General features: G+C 39.9%; 1 long non-coding RNA gene across 1 annotated transcript in view; it reads left to right on the top strand.

The window, feature by feature from the left end:
• Positions 1–16,920, top strand: part of LOC119534701 — a 30,267-nt gene extending 13,347 nt beyond the window's left edge. The window contains exons 2-3 of the long non-coding RNA XR_005217097.1: positions 14,077–14,344; positions 16,287–16,920. This is a non-coding gene — a long non-coding RNA (uncharacterized LOC119534701). The remainder of the gene's footprint in view (positions 1–14,076; positions 14,345–16,286) is intronic.
• Positions 16,921–24,747: the final 7,827 nt, after the last annotated feature.

Here is a 24,747-nt window from a genome sequence, read left to right as displayed (position 1 = left end):
GAATCTGTAGATCCATTTGTGTAGAGTTGACATCTTAACAACATTTAGCCTTGCAATTCATGGACAGAATGCAATTTTTTTGTTGTTGTTTTGTTTTTTTGTTTTTCAGTTTAATATTCAATTTAGAACAGCTTTCATTTGAGCCAAAGGTACAGAGAATTTAACATTGGAATCATCACATTAAAAAAAAAAATCCAGATTTTTGGCTTTTCCTGAAAAATAGAAACCCTAGGCCCTCACTCCCACATAACATTACTTAAGTTAGTAAACTCACAGCCATCTGAGAGCTTGAGTTAGTAGTTGGTTCCAAAATAGGATAACTCCATAATTAAACTTATAACAAGAACAAAATGAATGGTTTGTTCAGATTAGAAAGGTTTCTTCCTGTATGTACCTTCTTTTTTTTACAAAACAAATCGTGCATTCAGTTGTTCACAGTACCAGTACATAGTTGTACATTCATCACCTAAATCAATCCCTGACACCTTCATTAGCACACACCCAAAAATAACAAGAATAATAATTAAACTGAAAAAGAGCAATTGAAGTAAAAAAGAACACTGGGTACCTTTGTCTGTTTGTTTGTTTGTTTCCTTCCCCTATTTTTCTACTCATCCATCCATAAACTATACAAAGTGGAGTGCTCCAACCGCCTATTCAGCAGCATTCCAGGCTGAACACTCACTGGTCTTAAATGCAGTCTCTCAGCTTCTCCAGTTATGTACTCACTATGTGGTGAAGTCCCTGCCCAGCCAGTGGAACCCTGGAACTGATTTCTGTTCTTTAGTGTTTTTCATGCAGGGTAATTTTGCTCTCGTCTCTCCTAATCTGCCATCTTCCTGAAAGTCCCCACGTATATTCTTTAGTTTAAACCAAAGGAGTTTATTATGTGTGTTTATTATTATAAATGCATTTGTTTGACTTTTACTTTATTTGTTCATTGCTAAGAAAGGGAAATCAGTTGACTTTTGTATATTGACCTTTTACTTTGCTTCTTGCTATCTCCTTGGATTCTCATTAAGGCAGTTGTTAGCTCCATTTCCTTTAACTTAAAAATTTTCTGCATTTCTGCACTTAAGGGGCTGTTGTTAAAGACACTGCATTGCAGCAGGTAGGCTTTCATTTTGTCAGTGTGCTTAACTAAGCACTCCCTGACTGTGGTTTACTTGCTTTGTATTTTATCCACCTCTATATGGGGATGGCAGTGAGCAAAGATATCTTTGGGTTAGCCCTTCAACTTGCAGCAGGACATTATACACAGTGCATAATTGTTTTTCTAAGGGGCTCTATCTAGCTCAGCCCCTTTCCAAAGCTAAGACCAAAAGCCGAGGGGAAGACCCCTCCCTCCCTGCTCCTAGGTGTCAGAGAATAACATGGTTTGGCAGTGGTGGAGGGTGTGGAGACCTGATTTCCTGCAAGGAGGCAATCCAGTCTCAGAACTCAGTGCTGACTCCCTTCTCTAAACAATTATTTATGAGCTCAAACTGGAAGGAGACTTTAAAACTTATCCTTTATGGATGAGTAGAAAAATAGGGGAAGGAAACAAACAAACAGACAAAGGTACCCAGTGTTCTTTTTTACTTCAATTGCTCTTTTTCACTTTAATTATTATTCTTGTTATTTTTGTGTGTGTGCTAATGAAGGTGTCAGGGATTGATTTAGGTGATGAACGTACAACTATGTAATGGTACTGTGAACAATTGAATGTACGATTTGTTTTGTATGACTGCGTGGTATGTGAATATATCTCAATAAAATGAAGATATTAGAAAAAAAAAAAACTTATCCTTTAAAAAGTAGACTCTGGAGGACTTCGAGGAAAATGGCTGAATAAAGACAGGTAGAACACACTCCTCCACCATAAAACAATAGAGAGGGAGGCTGCCAGGAAGGAACCCCGAGCTCCACATCTGCCAGGCCTCCACTTCCCAAAATGTAGCATAAACACCCTACCTTCCCAGAGCAGGTGGGGGCAGCCAGGAGTGACCATTAATTAGAAAGCCTAGTGAGAAGACAGTGGTGCTGGGCAGGAGCAACTGGCAGCTTCAGCTCCTTCTGAGAGAGACTTTCAAACTCATGCCAATGTCATAGCAGCACCTGGGCAGACCCAGGCGCTGTGCACATCTAGAGCCAGCAGGGCAGTGACCACTCAGGAGGGGCCAGATGATGCCTGGGACCACAGTTTTGCATGTGAGTGGTGGAGAGGCTGCACCTTAAGGGATGGGGTGAGTTTTTTCAGCCAGGACCACCTCCCAGGGCTGGCAGTGGTGCGACAGCCACCGGGCAAGGGAGTGTCCAGTGGCTCTCCCCTCCTGTGCACCCACATTAACAATTAACTGGGGAGATAATCCTCCACAGCCATATTGTCAGGAGCCCCTGTCAGGGAACCAGGGAGGTATAAGAGGAGTATTAACTGCATTTACTCTCCCCCGACGGAAGTCCAGGGGGTGCATGTGCAAGAAGTGGGGATAGGAGAGGTCATCACACAGAAGCACCAGGAGCCCAGGTACATGGCAGGAAGGGAGAGGGGCATATTTGAACTAGAGTGTGCCCTTGAGTGGATTCCCTGCTGAACTGCCGTCTGCCCTCATTGCACCCCCAGGGCTTGTAGTCCTCAGTGTAAATGTAGAACTGGTGCAGTGATTGGATTTCCACCCATTTTGGATCCCTCTTAGTGAACAGGTGAATTTGGGGGAAAACTGGCTTGAGAGTAAGAGATGGCTCAACACTGCCATCTGCTGGTAGGACAGGGAAAATACACTGCAGCAAGCTGTAGCTCTGCCAAATTATATATAAATGCTCAAATAATCCTACATTTCAAATAATCTTACCAAGATAAGCAAATGCCCCAAAACCAACAGAAAATCATAAAGCCCCTGAAGAACCAAGAAGATATGGACAAGGCAAATGAACAAATGAAAAAGCTGGAAGAGATACAATTTGGAGCAATTAATTAAATACACACAAACCTCCAAAACAATTTCAGTGAGTTGGCTAAAGACAAAGACATCAAGAAGATTCTAGAAGAGCATAAAGAATTTGAAAGAGTAAATAAAAAATAAAAGATCTTATGGAAATAAAACATACTATTGATCGAATTAAAAATATACTAGAAGGGCACTTCTAGGAAGATGGTGGTGTAGGTGAGGCAGAATGGGCTTCTTCTCTGTGAAAGAAAGAGGAGCTGAAGGATGCCTGGGACTGTGGTTTCAGGGTGTGACCAGCCTTAGAGGGTCTCCCACAGTATGTGGAGGGGACATGAACAAAACACAAGAGGTGGTGTCATGGCCCAAGAGGGCTTTTGTAGCCAAAGGACTAAAGAAAGCACCGGACACGTTCTGAGACGTGAGCTTTTATTATAGGGCTTACCTACCGGGTGGGGAAGTCGAGCCATGCTGCCCTGAAATCAGGAGCTGCTCTGAATGGATTCAGGAGCTCCTCTGAATGGTGGCCAGTTCAGAGCACAATGTGGAAATAGTCTGCACTTTGCGGGGCTGAATAAGCTGCTTATAAGGGCTTGACATTCCAATGGGTGTGAAAGCATAAGGCAGGGAGCAGGGTCCTGCAATGCAGGGAGGGGTTGATTGTGAACTGGGAGGAGGAGAGGATTATAGAGATAACAGTATCTCAGGGAATCTCAGGGAGGGGGTAGTTCTGGGTATAGATTACAGTTAGCATCTGACATTACAAGAAGAGGTTAAACCTCAACTGACCTAGGTCACGCAAGCTGCTGTGTGCAATCTTCAAGGCCCTTGGTGAATGTCCTTTTCCCAGGGTTCCCACAGATGGTGACTCGAGGGATGGGGTGAGGTTTTTCCAACTGGGTCTGACTTTTAAGCCAGCAGCAGTGAGACAACCTCTGAGCAAAGGACTGAGCAGCTACTCTCCACTCCAATGCACCTACCTTGGCAGTTAGCTGGAGAGTTAATCCTCCACATCTATACAGCCAGGAGTTCCTGTGCAGGAACCTAGGAAGCATCATTTACTCTACCCCCATGGAAGTACAGGGGTGCACTGGCAAGAAGCAGAAAAGGAGACAGCTCCATACGGGTGCATCAGGAGCTCCTCCCACACCTCAGAGGCTCACGGACACGTGGCAAGCAGGGAGTGGAGCATGTTTGATCTGCAGGGTTCCCTTGAGCAGACTTCCTGCCTAACTGCTCAGGGCCCACCCACATCACAGCCTCAGGACAGGCAGTCCCCAGTCACTGATTGGTTCTCCACCAGTTTGGACTCTGCCTAGTGCACAGAATTTCAAGAAAGACTGGCTTGAGGGTGCCACCTGCAAAGGAGAGGGAAACTGCACTCCAGCAAGCTGTAACTCAAGGGGGCCACCTGCTGGTAGAATTGGGCAACTGCACTCCAGCAAGCTGTAGCTCTCCCAGATTATATGTTAAGTGCTCAAAGAATCCTGCATTTCCCATAATAACCTTATCAGGACAAGCAAACGCCCTGAAGCCAATAGAAAATCACAAAGCACTTGAAGAATCTAGAAGATATGGACAAGCAAAACAAATTAAAAAGCCAGAAGAGACACAAAGTTTGGAGCAATTTAAAAACTACAAACAAATCTCCAAAACAACTTCAATGAGATGGTTACAGACCTAAGGGAAATCAAGAAGACTCCAGAAGCACATGAAAAAGAATTTGAAAGAGTAAATTAAAAATAGCAGATATTATGTAAATAAAAGATATTGTGGCTCAAATTAAACTTATACTAGAGACAGCAGCAGATTTGAAGAGGCAGAAGAAAGAATAGGTGAACTGGAAGACAGGGCAATCAAATGTAAATGCGCAAAAGAACAACAGTGAAAAAAATTGGAAAATTTGAAATGGATCTCAGAGAAATGATGGATGTTCCCATTTGCTAATGCTGCTGGCATGCAATATACCGGAAATGGATTGACTTTTGTAAGTGGTGCTTATTTGGTTACAAATTTACTTTCTGAAGGCCATGAAAATGTCCAATTTAAGGCACCAACACGGGTATACCTTCACCGGAGGAAGGCTGATGGTGTCCAGAAAACCTCTGTTAACCTGGGAAGGCACGTGGCTGGCATCTACTGATTCCATGTTGTGTTCCAGCTCCTTTACGTTCTTCAAAATGTTGCTCTTGGGGCATTTTGTCCTCTCTTAGCTTCTCTGGAGTAAACACTGGGCTAGCATCCCCAAAGTGTCAGCAAAAATCTTTCAGTGGCCATCTTCAAAATCTCTCTGAGCTGCTCTGCTCTGAGGTCCTTCTGTTTGTGAGCGCTTTTAAAGGACTCCAGTGATTAATTGGACAGGGTCACACCTCCAAGGAAATAATCTAGCCAGAGGTATTACCCACAGTTGGGTGAGTCACATCTCCATGGAAATAACCTAATCCAAAGATTCCAACCTAATCAACACTAACACCTCTGCCCCCACAAGATTGCATTCAAGAACATGGCCTTTTGGGGGACATAATACATTCAAACCAGCACAATGGACAACATGAAGTGAACAAATATAAGAATCTTTGGTGTCCCAGGAAGAGAAGGGCAAAGAGCTAGGAAGAGTGTTTCAAGAAATAGTTGGGGAAAACTTCCCAACCCTTCTAAATGCAAATCAAAGATGCTGAATGAACTCCAAATAGAATAACTCCAAATAAACCCACCCTGAGACATATACTGATTAGATTGTCAAATGTTGAAAAGAAGGAGAAACTTCTGAAAAAAAAAACAAGAGAAAATCGATTCACCAAATACAAGGGAAACAGCATAAGTGTACTGGCTACTCAGCAGGCAGTATGGAGGTGAAAAGGCAGCTGTAATGCATATTTAAGATTCTGTAAGAAAAATTGCCAGTGAAGAATTCTTTATCCAGTAAAGCTCTCCTTAAAATTGAAGGAGAGTTTAAAATATTGACAAACAAATGCTGAGAAAATTTGTTAACAAGAGACCTGCCCTGGAAGAAATACTACAGAGAGCTCTACCAGCTGAGAGAAAAAGGAAAGAGAGAGAGGTCTGGAGAAGGGCACACAAGGGAAAAAAGAGAGGGAAAAAATAGATCTAACAACTAAAAACCAAAGGATAAGTTGGCTGGTTCAAGAACTCCCTTCACAGTAGTAACTTTGAATGTGAATGGATTAAACTCTCCAATTACTAAATACATACAAGTAGAATGGATTAAAAAGTATGACCCATTGATATGCTTTTTACAGGAGACTCATCTTAGACCCTGCAACACAGAGACACTAGAAGTGAAAGGATGGAAAAAAATATTCTATGCAAACTGCAACCAAAAGAAACCTGGGGGTAGTTATACTAATATTGGACAAAATAGACTTTAAATGCAAAGATGTCATAAGAGACAAAGAAGGATACCAAATATTAATAAAAGTGACAATTCGAGAAGAAATAATCAGTAATGTTGATACATCTAATCAGGGAGCTCCAAAATACTTGAGAAAAACATTGGCTAAACTGAAGGGAGCAATACACAAATCTACAATAATATTGGGAGACTTCAATACACCACTCTCTTCTATAGATGGAACTAGATAGATGACCAGTAAATGGTGAGCCTAAACAATATGATAAATGAGTTAGTTAGACTTAACAGACATACGTAGATTGCTACATTGCAAAGTACCAGATATACATTCTTCTCTAGTGCCCATGGAACATTCTCCAGAATGTTGGTGCACAAAACAAAACTTAATAAATTTAAAAAGATTGAAATTATTCAAAGCACATTCTCTGACCATAACGGAATGTAACTAGAAGTCAATAACCACCGAAGAACCAGATCTTTCACAAATATGTGGAGGTTAAACAACACACTGCTAAACAACCAGTGGGTCAGAAAAGAAATTTCAAGAGAAAAAGGTAAATATCTAGAGAAGAATAAAAACAAGAACACAACATTACAAAAACTGTGGGATGCAGCAAAAGCAGTGCTGAGAGGGAAATTTATAGCTTTAAATGTAAATATCAAAAATTGAGAACGAGCTAAAACCAGAGACTGAAAAACTGAAGATGCTAGAGAATGATCAGCAAACCAACCCTAATGCAAGTGGAAGAAAAGCAATAACAAAGATTAAAGCAGAACTAAATGAGCAGGAGAACAACAACAACCAAAAATAGAATAAATAAAACCAAAAGTTGGTTCTTTGGGAAGATCAACAAGATTCACAGACCCTTAGCTCGACTGACAAAGTAAAAAATTGAGAAGACCCAAATAAACAGAAACAGAAATGATAAGGGGATAATTACTATGGATCTCAAAGAAATAAAAAAAAATCATAAGAAGATACTGTGAACAACTGTATGCCAATAAACTAGACAATTTACAGGAAATGGAGAATTTCCTGGAAACACATGAACAATGTAGACTGACCCAAGAATAAATAGAAGACCTCAGCAAACCTATCACAAGCAAAGAGATCCAATCAGTCATCAAAAATCATTTGAGAAAGAAAAGCCCAGGGCTAGATTGCTTTACAGGGAAATTTCTAAAGTTTCAGTGGCTGAAACTCCAATTTCAAATGGAGCCAAGAAGTCACTCTGCAGGGTATTCTTTTTTTCTTTTTCTTTTTTAAAATTTTTATTGTGGTAATATATATACAACATAACATTTCCCATTTTAACCACTTTCAAGTATTCAATTCAGTGAGCCTCATCTCTTTCAATTGCTACTTAATGTTTCAGTGTGGGATACAGAATAATTTATTTTTGTAAGAAATCCCTTATTTCTGGACCTTTATGTAATTTTCCTATTATTTTTTTCCTTTTAAGTTCTCTTTTAATCTCTAGATTCTAGATAATTTAGGTTAAAAGAAAAAATTTTTGTATTTGTATGTCATTTTATAGTTAAGCAGTTATTGTCAAAGTACTAAACAAGTAACTTTACAGATGAAATGAAATCTATGACTACAATCTTCTACACATGCTAGAAATTAGATTTAAAAGTACATGAGAAATGGTATTCATTCACTCATTCTTTCTTTTATCCAACATTCATTTAATGCATACCTCTGGCATGCCAGGCAACAGGCTTGATGATGAAGATACAAGAATAAACAAGACAAAAGCTCATCCTTTTCAATGGAATCCTCAGAACATTCCTAAGGAGTCAGGGCAGATATTATCATTCCTACTTTACAGATGGGAACACAGGATTTAGAAAACTCAAGTCACTTCCTGAAAAGCACATGTAGGTGGCCCAGCATTCATGCCCTGGTTGATCTAATTCTAAATTTAGAGTCTATCCATCACTCAGTGTAGTCTCATCGTGCTGTGTGTTTGAACTTCATTTTACAGTTATTCAGATGTTTGGCTCTTTGAAGATACCTTTCTCAATGAACTAAGCAACTCACAAGATGAAAACTCTAATCATAGTAGGCTTAAGGGATGGGGAAAAAGGTCTTATCTATGATAAAGGCATAGTAAAGAGAATGTTCTACTAGGAGCAGATGAAAATAAACATGGAACACAATTCAAATACAAAGCCAGGACAAGGTGGCTTTCACTTTCCACCTTACCAACCCAGGGATGACAAACATAAGACAGGAAACTGTTTTAAATCTGGCTCCAGCAACTAAGTCCCTCTGGAAGCTGCAGATGGTTCTAACCAGAGATGCTGCTTTGTAGTTGTTTTAGCTGGTGCTAATGAAACTCCTTTCCAGCTAATGGGCCATCTGCTCCATTCTGTGTCCTGGAGAGGGAGCACATACATTTTCACCGAATTTAGTCTCTGCTAGCTCCAGGGAGACTGGCTCTTCTGGAGCTGACACTTTAAGCACAATCTTTGACTCCAACATTTTTCTGCTCATCTCTAAGAAAAGCAGAGAGAGATGGTAGCAAAGCTGGTGAGAGGTTGTCACTGCTTCATCTAATGAGGTCACTCAGGGGCCAGTCGGTGGAGGTCAACCAGCTTCCTAAAGCCATGAGCCAGGGTTTGCAGCCCTGTTCTTCCAGACACAGTGGAATGGGAGGTAGTGAGGTGCTATTCTTGAAAGAGGGTTGTGCTGGAGGGTGGTGATTTACAAAGTTGTATGGGTAGCAGTCAAGTCAGAGGTCTTGGCTCCAGCGAAGAACTTGGGCATATCTGGTACCACACCTTTAGTATTTTCCAAAGTGAAGTCCATCAAGAGGTGCTATGTTTAGGACTTGACAGGGCCTTTATTTGACCAGGGAACCCTCTTCTCCATTGAGCATCCTGCAGGAATGGTTTCAGGGATGTCACTCTGGGAAACATTCTGCTTCACAGCATTCCAGCTTTAAAATAGGAGTTGGTAACTTTTTTAATTTTGAGGCTGGGAAAATGTCCAAATCAAGGCATCATCAAGGTGATGCTTTCTTCCTGAAGACTGGCTGCCAGCGATCCTTGACTCCTCTGTGACACGGCAAAGTGCATGGCAGCATCTGCTGGTCTCTCCCTTCTCTTCAGGGTTTCCTTCTCTTTGGGGTTTTATTGATTTCAGCTTCTTGCTTCTATGGCGCTCCCTCTCTTTCTCTCTCTGTATTCATTCCACTTTCCTATTATTTTTATCGTGACAAATAATTCTGCATTGAACATATTTCACATATATCTTGGCACATGTTTTTTTCCTAGAAGTAGAAATTCTGGGGGCAAACAATGCATTTTTAAATGCAATTTTATTGAAATATGTTCACATACCATGCAAAGTGTACAATTGCTTACAGTATCATCATATGGTTGTGCATTCATCACCATAATCAATTTTTGAAGATTTTCATTACCCCCAAAAAGAAATAAGAATAAAAATAAAAGTAAAAAACCTAAAATATCCCATACCCCTCTTCCCCACCTATTATTCATTTACATTTTTCTATTCATTTGTCCATACACTGAGTAAAGGGAGTGTGGGCCATAAGATTTTCACAATTATACATTCACACCATATAAGCTATATAGCTGTACGATCATCTTCAAGAATCAAGGATACTAAATTGCAGTTCAGCAGTTTCAGATATTTCCTTCTAGCTGTTCTAATAAACTAAAAACTAAAAAGGGATATCTGTATAATGCACAAGAGTCACCTCCAGAATTACCTCTCAACTCCATTTGAAATCTCTCAGCCACTGAAACTTTATTTTGTTTCATTTCTCTTCCCCCTTTTGGTCAAGAAGACTTTCTCGAACCCATGATGCCAGTTACCCACGTTACCAAGGAGATTTACACTCCTGGGAGTCATGTCCCATGTATAGGGGAGGGCAGTGAGTTTACCTGTCGAGTTCGCTTAGAGGGAGAGGCTACATATGAGCAACATAAGAGGTTCTCTGGGGTGACTCTCAGGCACAATTTTAAGTAGGCTTAACCTCTCCCTTGCAATAGCAAGCTTCAGAAGGGCAAGCCCCAGATTGAGGGCTTCACCTACTAAACAGGAAGTCCCCAATGCTTGTGAGAATATCAGGAATTCTGCAGCTGGAGAAGTTTAATATTTCCGCATTTTCCCCCAGTCCCTCAAGGGGGCATTGCCTATACTTTTTCTTCTCTGCCCAAATTACTCTGGAATGTATTAGGGCTTCACAATAACCTGTAGAAACCAACAAATCTCATTCCGTATTCAAGGTTCCATGTACTTATGGTGTTTGATTAAACTGACCATAAGTTAAATTATATAGTGTGCTACAGAAAATATAGATTTTGCACCAAATATACATCTCTTCCTCTGGTCCCACAGAGAAGCCAAAGCTTTAAAACACAGTTAATATCATCCTCGTCTGATGGGAAGCAGTCACAACCAAGTCCATTTCATTCATATCCCCAATTGAAGTTTGATCTTTTCAGCCTCTTTAATGGTTGCGACATGGTGCAGTGCCAACACTTACAGCCCCCAAACTCTGGCTCCAGGGCCCAGGTGCTGCACAGATGCTCGAAGCTCAGGGACTGACCAGGTCACACACAAACAGCTCAGCATCTCAAAATTTAGAAATAACTATTACAACTCATAAATATATGTGACTTCTGTAAGAGCTTACAATCTAGGAACCTGTACAGTAAGCCTTCCCCTGATAACCCATGCTCCTAAGTTCAATTCTGAGTTTCCCATTATTGTTATTCCATATTAGTGAGGTGTTATAATATTTGTCATTTCATTTCTGGCTTATTTCATTCAACCTATCCTCAAGGTCCATTCATCTAGTTGCATACCCCAACTTTATTTCTTGCTTCTGCTCAGTATTCCATTATATGTATACACCACAATTCATCATTCAGTTTATCAGTTGATGAACCCTTAGGCCACCTCCATCCATTGAAAATCGTGAGTACTGCCACCACAAACACCAGTGTGCAAATAACCACTCATGTCCCCATTCTCAGTTTCTCCCAGTATACAACTTATAACAGGGTTGCAGGATCATATAGCAACCCATACTTAGCTTGCCACGGAACCACCACACTGCGCTCTGGAGGGTATTTCTTATAAGCTATATAGATACCCTTTTTAGTTTTTAGTGTGTTGGAATGGCTAGAGGGAAATACTTGAAGCTGTCAAACTGCAACCCGGTAGCCTTGATTCTTGAAGATGGTGTATAACCATATATCTTACGTGGAGTGACTGTGAAAACCAAGTGGGGTTCATTCCTGGCATACAAGGGTGGTTCAACATAAGAAAATCAATTAGTATAATACAACACATTAACAAATTGAAAGGGAAAAACCAGATGATCATCTCAGTAGATGCTGAAAAAGCGTTTGACAAAATTCATCATCCCTTATTGATAAAAAACAAACCAAAAAACACTAGAAAGGTAGGAATTGAGGGAACCTTCCTCAATATGATAAAGGGCTTATATGGGTACCCTCTGCCTGGGGATCAAGGTGTTGTGTCTGCTCCATTTTGATCTTTTGTTGGACCAGAGGACACACATGCTTACTTTCCTCAGTTTTGGGTTCCCAGGCAGATGGAGGCTCATCGTCTGAAGAAAAATCAGCAGGGTGCCACACTTTGTGATCCCAGTCAGGGGAAGTCACAATACACCTGACTTGTCTTTTGGGCAGATTGTGCCTTCTTACTCTAGCATATTGGCATGCTGTTTTCCTAAACTTTCATCCACATGGCACAGCCTCATTTAATGCATCCTTCAAATCTGCTTGGGCTATCCACATGTCTCTTTCTAACTTAATTTCCTCTTCTAGGTGGTGAACCTCAGCTTTCACTTTCTGCTTTGCATTGGCACAGCTCCTGACAGAGGCCATGCAACAGCTGTGGCAGCCTGATGGGTCTCCCTTTTATTATGAAATCCTAATTCCTGCAGGCCTGCTGCAGGAGAACTAGCAATCCAGCCAGAGAGTTCTGGGCATTGCTGTACTCCCTAAGTGGCCCCCACTCATCCCGGAGGGCTGCCACCCCTCCCCACATGGATGTTTCAGGTCATCTCAGTATTTGCCCTGGTCTGCCTGCTTTCCTAGTACTCATGACCATTACAGCAGTCATTCAGATTAGCCCCCAAACCAAAAACTCACGTGGCACAGTTACCCAGGTTTAATTAGGAACTTACACATAGCAGATGAATCTTCCTGATTGCAGTGGTTCCGGAACAGTGAAGTCACCATTCTGCACAGTGAGAGCAGTGCCAAGGGGGATCCTTTATAGAGGTTTGTGACAATGGAGTCTCTCACAAGATTTGGTTACAACAGTATCTAATGAGATTTTGTAACCAAGAAGTTAGGGTTTAAGGACTGATTATGATTACTGAATCATTATATAGATATTCCTTTTTACTTTCTGTATATTACAGTAGACAGGGAAATACCTGAAACCTGAACCGTAATCCAGCTGTCTTGATCTCTGATAATGTTGGATAGCCTTTCTCTTGTGCCCTTGTGATTGTAAAAACCTTGTGACTAAACTTCATTTGTACACATTTAACCAATTTTTCAATCTTAAAGTCTTATGATCACTAAAGACAGCCCCTGATGTTTATTAATGAAGGGCCATGGGTCAGCCCAGAACTAACCCACCCCAAGTCCAAAGTTACCTCGATAACTAAAGCTGGATCTAACCAAAATGGACCTGCATGACATGTGCAGCAGCTTAGAGTTGAACCTACAAGTCACCTATACCTCATTATAATACTAAAAACCACGCCTATCATATTAAGGCTGCCATTTTCTTCATATATTCTGTGACTAAATGTAATCAATCTGTGCATGTTCAATAATTAAGTCATTGCCTGGGGCCACTGTACTCATTATTTTAAAACTTGCCCATCTTTTGATATGATAGGCCATCTGTTTTCCTACTTCACACCTAGCAATAAAACTCTTGCTCTTCGAAACCCTGGTGTCTCAGGAATTGGTCATTTGAGTACATCAGGCAAAAGAATCCACGGCTTGGTCCAGTAATAATTTGGTTACTACCAGTGATTAGGAGAGGGAAGTTTAGTGCTTACCTCCCTGGAGGGAGGGGCCTCTTGCCTGATCATGTAGGCAACTGTGTGTATGTCAGTGATGGAGGATCGGGTGGGGACCCAAGCCCTGGGTCCTCACAGACTCTAATTCCAGTAATAACAGATTAAAATATCAAAATATCCAGGTTTCAACAGAAGAGTGCAAAGTATACCAAGAAAAAGGAAGCAATGGCCAAGGTAAAGGAGGATATTAAAACATTAGAAACCAGCAAAGAGGAAGACAGACCTGGGACATACAAGACAATGAGTTGTTTTTTAAATGGTGCTAAATGTGGACAAAGATCCAAGGGAGAATATGGAAAAGAAAATTCCCTAGAGGGTTTCCTTATTTATAAAAAGGAACATCTTTGGAAAAGAGAAGCAGACAGACAGTCTGGAGATCTCTGAAATGCAAATTAACTCCAGATTTGCAGTTCTCTTAAAGCCTCAAGGGAGCAGTTAACTTGGATAAAATCAAAGAAGTCTGCTGGAGGGGCAAGAGTTTACAGCCAAACCACTACCCTTATCTAGGCTCCACCACTTACTTCTGTGAAACTTTGGGGACTTACTCCCTGAGTCTGTTTTCACTTAGCCAAATGGGGATAATACTCCCCCATTTGGGGGTTGTTAAAATTAAGTGAAATAATATACTGAAAATGTGTTTGGTAAAGTGCCATTTTTTCTCTTTCAGGAATAAGAAGAAATAATTTAAAGGAGATTCTGGGTGTCATCTAAGAAAAAGAAGCCCACATCTTAAGACCAGAACCTATGAAAAACTAAGCGTACATGGCAACACTCCCTTGTTCTCTCAGGCTTCAGCAGATGAAACAGTCCATCCTCGCCACCTGGTGGTGAAAATGAATAATGCATTGGAAACATTGGTTCTCAGCTTAGAAAAGGGAAAGTGGAATTTCTGCACACAGCTTTCATTCATTCTGGATAGTCCTACTATGTTTCAGGTATGGGATGCAGCAATGAGGAAAACACAAAATTCCTGTCCCTATGGAACTTAAAATGTAGTGATGAGGACAATCAGAGATATAATCTGGATGGGGATAAGCATACTCAAGAAAAGCAGGGGAAGGATATAGAGATGGTGCTACTTTACACAGGTGCTATAGACCTGTTTGATGATGGTATATTTTATTAGAGACCTCAACGTAGGGAGGAAGAGAATCATGTGGATGTCTAAGGAAAAATCATATGAGAAAAGAGGAAAGAATAAAGTATAAGGGCCATTAAGTGGAGCAACCTGCATCTGTCTTAAAAACAGCACAAAAGAAAGAGGCCTGTGTGGAGGAAATGGACCAAGGAAGAGAATACTAGATTAGGGTGACTGGGGCAAGACTGTGTAGATTAGCAACAGAACTCTGAAGACAAGGAAATTCTAGGTTCCTCTGAGGCCAGGAAGAGAGGTAAGTTTGGAAGCCACAGAGATGGGGTACTTATGGGCAGCTTTCAAAGAGCCTGAAATTGAGGGAGGAGGAAGGCATGTCTGGTTACCAATCCTAGTTGGATGGGCCAATGGAAAGAAACTTAAGCAAATGGTAAGTAGATACTCATCATCCAAAAAACACCTGTAGCCACAAAATATAGAGCTATCTAGGTGATGAGGTGGAAGATCCTTGTAGATGTGAGGGGGTTATATTTTCAAAATGTCCTGGAATAGCCAGGGGTATTTATACTAATTCAAGAATTCTGGTGACACTGACCTTTGGTGATACATTTCTTAAGTTTCTCCACAAATCCTCACTCTTCCTCTGGATTAAATGGTACTAATATAGAGAACCTGGAAGAAACAAATAGCTCCCCATGGAGAATGCCCAGCTTGGAAGTTAAACCTTCTGGAGGCTGGCTAGGAAAAAGGCAGGAGCTGCAGGATAAGTTGTGGCCCCTCTTCACAGCAATTGTTTTTCCTTTCCTGCCCTCAAAATTCATTATAAAGTTGAGGTCCGTAAAATGCTGATAGATTGAGCTGGAGAATTCAAGGGGTTTACATAGCACCTGAGGTGGCTCTAGTTTATCTGTTTTTGTTTGCATATGTTCATAACTAGGAGGAATGTCAACAGCATCCATGTAATCTACAAGGAGAATATGACTCAAAATATTCAAGAATCAGTAACATACATGTGCCATATAGGAGAAGTATCTTCATTATAAATGAGCTTATTTTATTATGTAAAATAGCATGTTAGTTGCTAATATTTATTGAAGGTCTCCAATGTTCCAGAACCTGGATTTTTCTGGGGATTAACTGGTATAATATACAAAGTGCTCAACTTCACAGAATTTACGGCTTAGTGATGCAAAAATAAGCAATAAAAGGTGTGATGTTCAATCCTGACCAGGGATTCTGGGGAATTTTCCTGATGAGGGACCCACAAGATTCTTGGACTGACTTCCTCCTCAACACTATATGCACCTGTTGATGCACCTGCCTGCCCAAGTGGACCACAACATGTCTCTTACCTAGTTCTAGGGCCTATGTTCATGACATTTCTGATCATATTCCGTTTACTTGACATTTGTGTATATCTTGTCCAAATCCAAGCTTTTGGTGAGAAAACAGGCTATTTGTTTCTTATTCATTCTGAGACTCTGAATCGCAGAAATGTGGGAGAAAACAAGGGTCATCAGAGTCAGCATGACTTGTTTGGGTCAAGCAATAATTCTAGGCCATGTGGGAAACCCTGTTTCCCTTCTGAGAACAGACTTCTGGTTCAGCCAAGAGGCAATTCCTCTAGATTCTCTTGTAACTGAAACTTTGGAAATAACCCAACTTGCAAGCATACAAAGTTGCTGAAAGCTGGAAACAATGTAGGATGGCTAGGAGATTGCGGACCCACACACTGGTGAGTTCTCTGGTTTTCTCTTCTTAATACCTACCATTTTTCCCAGCAGGGTAATCCAGGAGCCTCCAAACCCAGCTGCAGCAGACACAGAAAAAGAGCTCATCTTCCATTCTCCACCTGGCAGAACCATCTGCTGTGATAGTGTCTGAGAGGCTGAGTGGGTGCTGATCTTCCATCCCTGCCCTGAAGAACTAGGTGGGGCCCAAATTCCCCTGCCCTTGGAGGGCCAGGAGGGTGAGTGCAGAGCTGAGCCTCCACTCCACTCAGCATCCATGGGGCTCAGCAACATGATTCCAGGTGGGAATAGTAAGCACACCCACTTTCCTGCCACCCGTGTGGTCAGTGAGGACCTGCGTGAGCTGGAATCTCTACACCCACCTGACAGCAATGAGTCTGAAGGTGGAAGTGCAAATCAGGGCCAGTCAGCAGTCCTGCCCACCCGCTCTTCTGTCCCCACTGAGCTGAGTTTCCAACCCTAGCTCTAATTAAATTGGACCCAGGAAGATAATCACAGCTCCTTTGCCATTATCAGGTTTTCATATGGGGTTTCAATTGTTTAAGGCCATGATCTTATTTTTTTTTTAATTAAATTCAGTTTTATTGAGATGTATTCACATATCATAGTCATCCATGGTGTACAATAAACTGTTCACATACCATCCTGTAGTTATGCATTCATCACCCCAATCTATTTTTGAACATTTTCCTTACATCAGAAAGAATCAGAATAAGAATAAAAAATAAAAGTAACAAAGAACACTCAAATTATCCCCCCATCCCACCCTATTTTTCATTTAGTTTTTGTCCCCATTCTTCTACTCATCTATCTGTACACTAGATAAAGGGAGTATGACATGATCTTATTTTTAAAACAAAGTATAAAACTGGTGATCTTATCCTCTTCCTTCCCTGTCAGGTGAAGAAACAGATACACAGAGAGATTTAATGGTTTAATTTTCCACAGGCCCAAGTGCTAAACCAGCAGCAGAACCAGGCCTACAGCTGAGTCTCCTTGCCTTGATCTACTTATCTTCAAAAACCAAAATGTATATATTGCGGTAGGTTAAATTATGTACTGTAGGAAAAAAGTACATTCTTAGTCTTAATCCCACTTTTGTGGGGGGAGCCCATTGTAAATAAGACACTTTGAAGATGTTATTTTTAATCAAGTTGTGACCAGCTGAACCATGATGTGTCTTAATCTTATTACTGGAGGACTTATAAAAGAGAAAGCCATGTGGTGCATCTAGAATAAGTCACTGGAACTCAAAATAGAAAGGAAAGTACATTGCCATGTGGCAGAAATGTCAAGGACCCAAAGATATTTGCTGAGCAAGCACTTCACTGACCCTGGGAGGAAGCAGGCCTCTAGCCATTGAAACCATGAGCCAAGAAATTCCTGTTGTTTAGGCCAACCCATTGTTTGGATTTTATCAAGGCAGCCAGGATAGTAAGACACACAGAACTGGCTGCCAGTTTCCACACAATGGAGTGTGCTTTGAATGTGGTGGACTGAATAATGGTCCCCTGACCCCAAAAGATATCAAAATCTTAGCCCCTGGAACCTCTGAAGTTTATCTAGTGTAGGAAAAAGGTCTTTGCGGATGTGATTAAGTTAAGGACCTTGACATGAAGATATCATGGGTTATACCAGTAGACTTTAAATGCCATACAGGTGTCCTTATTGAGGAAGTCAGACATAGATTTAAATACAAGAAGACAAAAGGTGATGTCACAACCATAGCAGAGACAATTTTAAGATGTTATGTTGTTGGCTGAAGATAGAGGAAGGAACCTAGAGCCAAAGAATGCCATCAGCTCCAGGAGCTGAAAAGAATACAGCTCTAAAGACTGAAAAGGCAGGGAAACATCTTCTCCCTTAGAGCCTGCAGAGGGGTACATCTCTGCTGACACAACCAATTCAGACGAGTGAAGCTGATTTTGGATTTCTGGGCTGGAGAACTCTTAACAGAATAAATTCATGTTGTTGAAATCCACCAAGTTTGTGGTAAATTGTTATAGCAGCAATAGGTAACTTAACTCATGGAACACTTATCTCTTTATTAAACCATGTTTCATTGGAAAGTAAAAAGAGGTGTTAGGAAGCTACATGAATACTTGCCAGAATAACCAGAGAATCAAATGAAATGCATTGGGGACTTTATATTGATTTCCTTCTGATTGTTGTAAATCAGAATCCTTATATTCTATAAAAATGCATATAGTACCTGCACAGTTGTCATTTCTATAATGTCACCTCCATATAATTGATAAACACAATATACTGTCTACCAGCAATTTGTTTAAATGTAAAAATTCAGTTTCCCCAATACAACAAACTTCCCCATTAACCAGCATCAATGGTTCATGAAAAATGTACTTATGTCAAATATAAATATGTTTTATACTTACTACTTGAAAGGAAATTTTTTTAATTTTTTTGTTAAAGTAAAATGATAAAACATACAATTATCCATTCTGCAGTGTAGAATTCAATGACATTTAGTACAGTCACAATGTTATACAGTAATCATTTCTATCTCGATCCAAAATACTTTCATTACCCCAAAAGTTAACCTGTCCACTGGGCATTCAGGCACCAAACTCCCTTTCCGCAGACTTGGGCAACCACTAATCTGCTTATTTATATCTATGGAATTACCTCTGTGGACTATTTCATATAAACAGAATCATACAATATGCAACCTATTGTATAAGACTTCTTTTACTAACCGTAACACTTTCAAGTACCTCCCCATTGTATTATGTATTTTGTATTTCATGGCTTTTTGTGCCTTCATAATATAGGTGTAACTCATTGTCCATTTTATTGCACTTCACAGATAATGTTTTTTTACAAATTGAAAGTCTGTGGCAACCTTGCATGAAGCAAGTCTACTGCTGCTATTTTCCCAACAAAATGTGCTCACTTTGGGTCTTTGTGACACATTTTGGTAATTCTCACGATATTTCAAACCTTTTCATTACTATATCTGTCATGGTGATGTGATCAGTGATCTTTGATGTTACTTATGTAATTGTTTTGGGGCATCATTAAACATCCCCATATAAAATGGTGCTTAATAAATGTGTCTATTTTGACTGCTCAATTGAAGGACCATTCCCCTGTCTCTCCCCCTCTCCTCAGGCTCCCCTATCCCATGAGACACAAGAATAGTGGAATTAGGCCAATAACCCTACAGTGGCCTCTAGGTGTTCAAGTGAAAGTAAAAATTGTACATCTCTCATTTTAAATGAAAAGCTAAAAATAGTTAAGCTTAGTGAGGGAGGCATATTGACTGCCAAGATAGGCAGAAAAGCTATGCCTCTTACCCAAAACAGCCAAGCTGTCAATGTAAAGGAAAAAGTCCTAAAGAAAATTAAAAGTGCTCCTCCACTGAACACATGAATGATAAGAAAGCAAAAGAGTATTGTTGCTGACATGGAGAAAGTTTGACAGGTCTGGATAGATCAAACAAGCCACAATACTCCCTTAGGCCAAAGCCTAATCCAGACCAGTTCCTAACTCTCCAATTCTATGAAGCTTGATAAAGGTGAGGAAGTTGCTGAAGAAAAGTTTGAAGCTAACAGAGTGGTTTGGGAGGCTTAAGGAAAGAAGCTGTCTCCGTAATATAAAAGTGTAACATTAAGCAGGAAATGCTGCTGTAGATACTGCAGCAACTTATCCAGAAGACCTAGCTGAGATAATTGATGAAGGTTGCTATATAAAACAAGATTTTTAATGTAAATAAAACAGCCTTCTATTGGAAGAAGATGCCATCTAGGGCTTTCATAGCTAGAGAGAAGTAGTCAAAGCCTGGCTTCAAAGACAGGCTCTCTTGCTAGAGGCTAATTCAGCTGGTGATTAAGTTGAAGCCAGTGTTCAATTACCATTAGGAAAATCATAGGTCCCTTAAGAATTATGTTAAATCTATTCTGCCTGTGCTCTATAAATGGAACAACAAAGCCTGCATGACAGCACGTCTGTTTACCCATGATTTACTCTTTATTTTAAGCTCACAGGTGATACCTATTGCTGAGAAAAAAGATTTATTTCAAAATATTACCGTTTATTGACAATGCATCTGGTCACCCAAGAGGAGATGTATGAGATGAATGTTGTTTCATGCCTGCTAACACAATATCCACTGTACAGCCCATGTGTGAAAGTGCAATTTCAACTTTGAATCTTATTATTGAAGAAATAATTTTTGTAAGGCTCTAGATGCCATAGATGGTGATCCCTCTGATGGATATGGGCAAAGTAAGTTAAGAACCTTCTAGAAAGGAGTCACCATTCTAGATTCCATTAAGAACATTCATGATTCATGGGAGGAGATCAAAATATCAGCATCAGCAGGAGTTTGGAAGAAGTTGATTCCAACCCTCAAGGATGACTGAGGAGTTCAAGATTTTAGAGGAGGAAGTAACTGTAGATGTGGAAACAGCAAGAGGACTAGAATTTGAAGTGGAGCCTGAAGATGTGACTGAATTGCTGTAATCTCATGATAAAATTTTAATGGATAAGGAGTTGTATGGATGAGCAAAGAAACTTTCCTTGAGATGGAATCTTCTGGTGAAGATGTGTACATTGTTGAAATGACAACAAAGGGTTTAGAATACTACATCAACATAATTGATAAAGCAACAGTGGGGTTTGAGATGATTGACTCCAGTTTTGATAGGAATTCTGTGGGTAAAATGCTATCAAACAGCATCACATGCTACAGAGAAATCTTTCATAAAAGGAAGAGTCAATTGATGGCAGCAAACTTTCACCGTTGTCTTATTTTAAGAAATTTTCACAGCCACCCCAACTTCAGCAACCACCATTCTGATCAGTCAGCAGCTGTCAACATCAAGGTAACACCTGCCACCAGCAAAAAGATTAAAACTTGCTGAAGTCTCAGAAAATACTTAGCATTTTTTAGCAACAAAATATTTCTTAATTTGTTTATGCATACCACTTTTTTTCATAATGCTATTCACATAATAAAGTATAGTGTACGCATAACTTTTGTATATGCACTGTGAAACCAAAAAGTTCTTGTGATTCACTATTGTGATATTTGCTTTATTTTAGTCTTCTGGAATCAAGTCAATAATTTATCTCTGAGGAATGCCTGTGTTCCTTTTAATGGATATGCTACCCTTGGTTTATCAGTTTATCCACTGGTAAACAGTGGTGTTGTTTACACCATGGGTACATATATGAATACTGGTGCAATGAACATTCGTGTAATGTATTTGTTTGAATGTTGGTTTTCACTTCATTGAGGTGTATTTACCTAGGAGTGGATTTTCTGGTCACATAGCAATTCTAAATTTAACTTTTCAGCAGTCACCAAACTGCTCTCCACAGTGTCAACACCCATTTACATTCCCACCAGCAACGCATGAGAGTTCCAGTTTATCTATAACATCTCTAGCACTTCTTTCTCTTTTATAGAAATAAAACATTTTCCTCTCTTTATCTTAGAAGCATTTTTTTTTAAACAGTTTTATGGAGATACAATTCTCATACCATAGAAACCCTGTGTAAAGTGTACAATTCAGTGAGTTTTAGTATATTCTTACATACCTTCAATTATCACAACAGTCTATTTTGGTACATTTTCTCCACCTCATAAAGAAATCCTGGATGCAACTGACACATATTAGAGTGGGTATAACCAGTCTCACTGACAATACCAGATGCAGGTACAGATGTAGAGCAACAAGAACTCTCATTCACTGCTGGTGGGAAAGCACATTATTACAGGCCCTTTGGGAGACGTCTGGGCAGTTTCTTACAAAGCTAAACACAGGTTTACCATGCTATCCAGCAGTGTTCCTCCTGGGTATTTACACAAATGAGTTGAAAACTTATGTTGGCACAGAAGCCTTTGCATGAATGTTAAGCAGCATTGTTAATAACTGCCAAAAATTCAAAGCAAATATGCTCAAAGAACTAAAAGAAAACATGGACAAATCTAAGGAAATCAGGAAAATGGTAGATGAACACAGAGAATATCAATAAAAGGAAATTATGAAAAAGATCCAAATGTATCTGCAGTCCACAGAGAAATTACAAATTCCCTACAGGTGTTCAGCAGATTGGAGCTGGCAGAAGAGTCAGAGAACTTCAGGAGCAGAAAGAAGAAAGAATGAAGAATAGAGCCTGAGGAACCTGTGAGACCCCATCAAACTTACCAGTATAGACACTGTGGGAGCCCCAGAAAGAGAAGAAAGAAAATAGGGACTGAGAGAATATTCAAAGAAGTAATGGTTGGAAACATCCCAAATGTAATGATGGACATGAATATACACCTCCAAGATGCTGAAAAACCTTCAAACAGATAATCACAAATAGACTGACATCATAGGCTATTACAGTCAAACTGTCAAATATCACATATAGAGAATTCTGAAAGCCACAGAAAGGAAGAAACTGTCAAAGAGAAGCAAGACTCAAAAACAGTAAATGTGGGTTTCTCACTGGAAACTATGGAGGATAGAAGACAATGAATGACATGTTTAAAATGCTGAAAGCAAAAAAACTGCCAGGCAAGAATCCTTTATCTGGAAAAACTCTTTCAGAAATGAGGGGGGATTAAGGCATTACCAGATAAGCAAAAGTTGAGGGAGTTTATCACCACCAGACAGGCCCTTAAAAAGATGCTAAAGAGAGTTTGCAGGTTAAAAATCAAGGATAGTAGAAAACAGATCAAAGTCACATCTACCTTCTGTGGGGAGAGTAATGACATGGGTAAATATAACTCCGGGTACTATTGTATTTTTGGTTTGTAACTTCATGTCATGCTGTAACTGCAGTGCTACCACATCAGTTCCCAAGGTACTGGCACCTTTGCTGAGAAGTCCAAAGAATTCCTTCAGAAGACATGGGCAGTTCATATAATCATTTATTGTGAGAAGGATTCTTATAAACTGGAGACATATTCCAGGAGGGTGGCTGGCCCAGGCAGTACTCTGCAACTTAAGCTGGGCTCTACAGAAGTTTATAAAGGAAAAGAACAAAGAGGGCACAATTCCAGGAGCAAAGCACATCACAAGACTTGGAAGGTGTAATGTGCACAAACTTTCTTGATGTACTTTCTCATGACCTTTGTGCAGAGACCCTTTTCTGTATGGCCAAAAGATTGAGTTTCAACCAGCATTATCAATCTGTGCCAGAGATGGGCTATGCACCAAAGACTCCTATTCTGTTCTTTTTAAAATTCCATTTTATTGAGATATATTCACATACCAGTCATCCATGGTGTACAAACAACTGTTCAAAGTACCATCATATAATTGTGCATTCACCACCCCAATTTCTGCATGTTTTCCTCACTCCCAAAAGAATGAAAATAAGAATAAAAATAAAAGTAAAAAAGAATATCCAAAGCTTTCCATCCCCTATCCCACCCCATCTTTCATTTAGATTTCATGTTCCTATTTTTCCAGTCATCATACACTGGAAAAAGGGAGCATGAGCCACAAGGTTTTCACAATTAACAGTCAAACCACTTGAGCTACATAGCTATGAAATCATCTTCAAGATTAAAGGCTACTGGGTTGCAGTTTAACAGTTTCACGTATTTCCTTCTAGCAATTCCAATACACTAAAACTACAAAGGGATATCCATATAGTGCATAAGAATGCCCTCCATTTGTGCATTTGTTTGCACAAATGAAACTATTGTACCCTGCAGTCCACTTTTTACTTCCTACAGTATCTAAAGGGCAGATACATAAAATGTAATGATAACCCAGTGGTTTGGGACTCAAAATGTATAAGTATGTAATTTGTGACAAGACCTACTAAAGGTGGAAAGAAGTGTGAGTTTACAGGAATGCAGTTTATTTATATTATTGGAGTTGGTATCAAAGTAAACAAGATTGTTACGGATATAGGATATTACATTTAAGCCCCATTGTAACCACAAAGAAAATACTGGAGAATATGCAAGCTCCTAGGGACAGTAGTACACATTGCCAGGGGCTTGAGACAAGGGGTTGGGGAATTAAGGCATAATTGCATAGGGTTTTTTTGGGGGGGGATTGGAAAGTTGTAGTAGTGGAAGGTGGTGAGGATGTCACAATGTTGCAAATGTGATTAATCCCATTCAATGGTATGCTAGGGAGTGGTTGAGATGGGAAGGTTTATGTTGTGTATATATTCCCACAATTAAATTCAAAAACAGGAAGAGCAAATAGACAATGATAATGAAATGCAATATGTGATCCTGGATGGAATGTAGCACTGGAAGAGAAAAGGCTCAAAGGAATAATATTGGGACATATGAAAACATTGGAATATAGACTATAAGCTTTATACCAATGCTACAATTCTTGAACTTGGTTAACTACACTTAAGGTAGTTACATAAATGAGTATCTTAGTCCTTAGGAAATGTGCATCACAGTATTAAGTGTTGCCAGAGAATGAAGTATACAACCTACATTCAAGTATTCAGAAGATGGATTGATAAATAGACATACAGATAGATGGAGAGAGATATGAGAAAT

The sequence above is a fragment of the Choloepus didactylus genome, chromosome 5, assembly GCF_015220235.1.
Source record: "Choloepus didactylus isolate mChoDid1 chromosome 5, mChoDid1.pri, whole genome shotgun sequence".
Taxonomy (NCBI): domain Eukaryota; kingdom Metazoa; phylum Chordata; class Mammalia; order Pilosa; family Megalonychidae; genus Choloepus; species Choloepus didactylus.
Note: the sequence above shows the minus strand (reverse complement) of the source record. Positions and strands in the feature narration are given on the sequence as shown.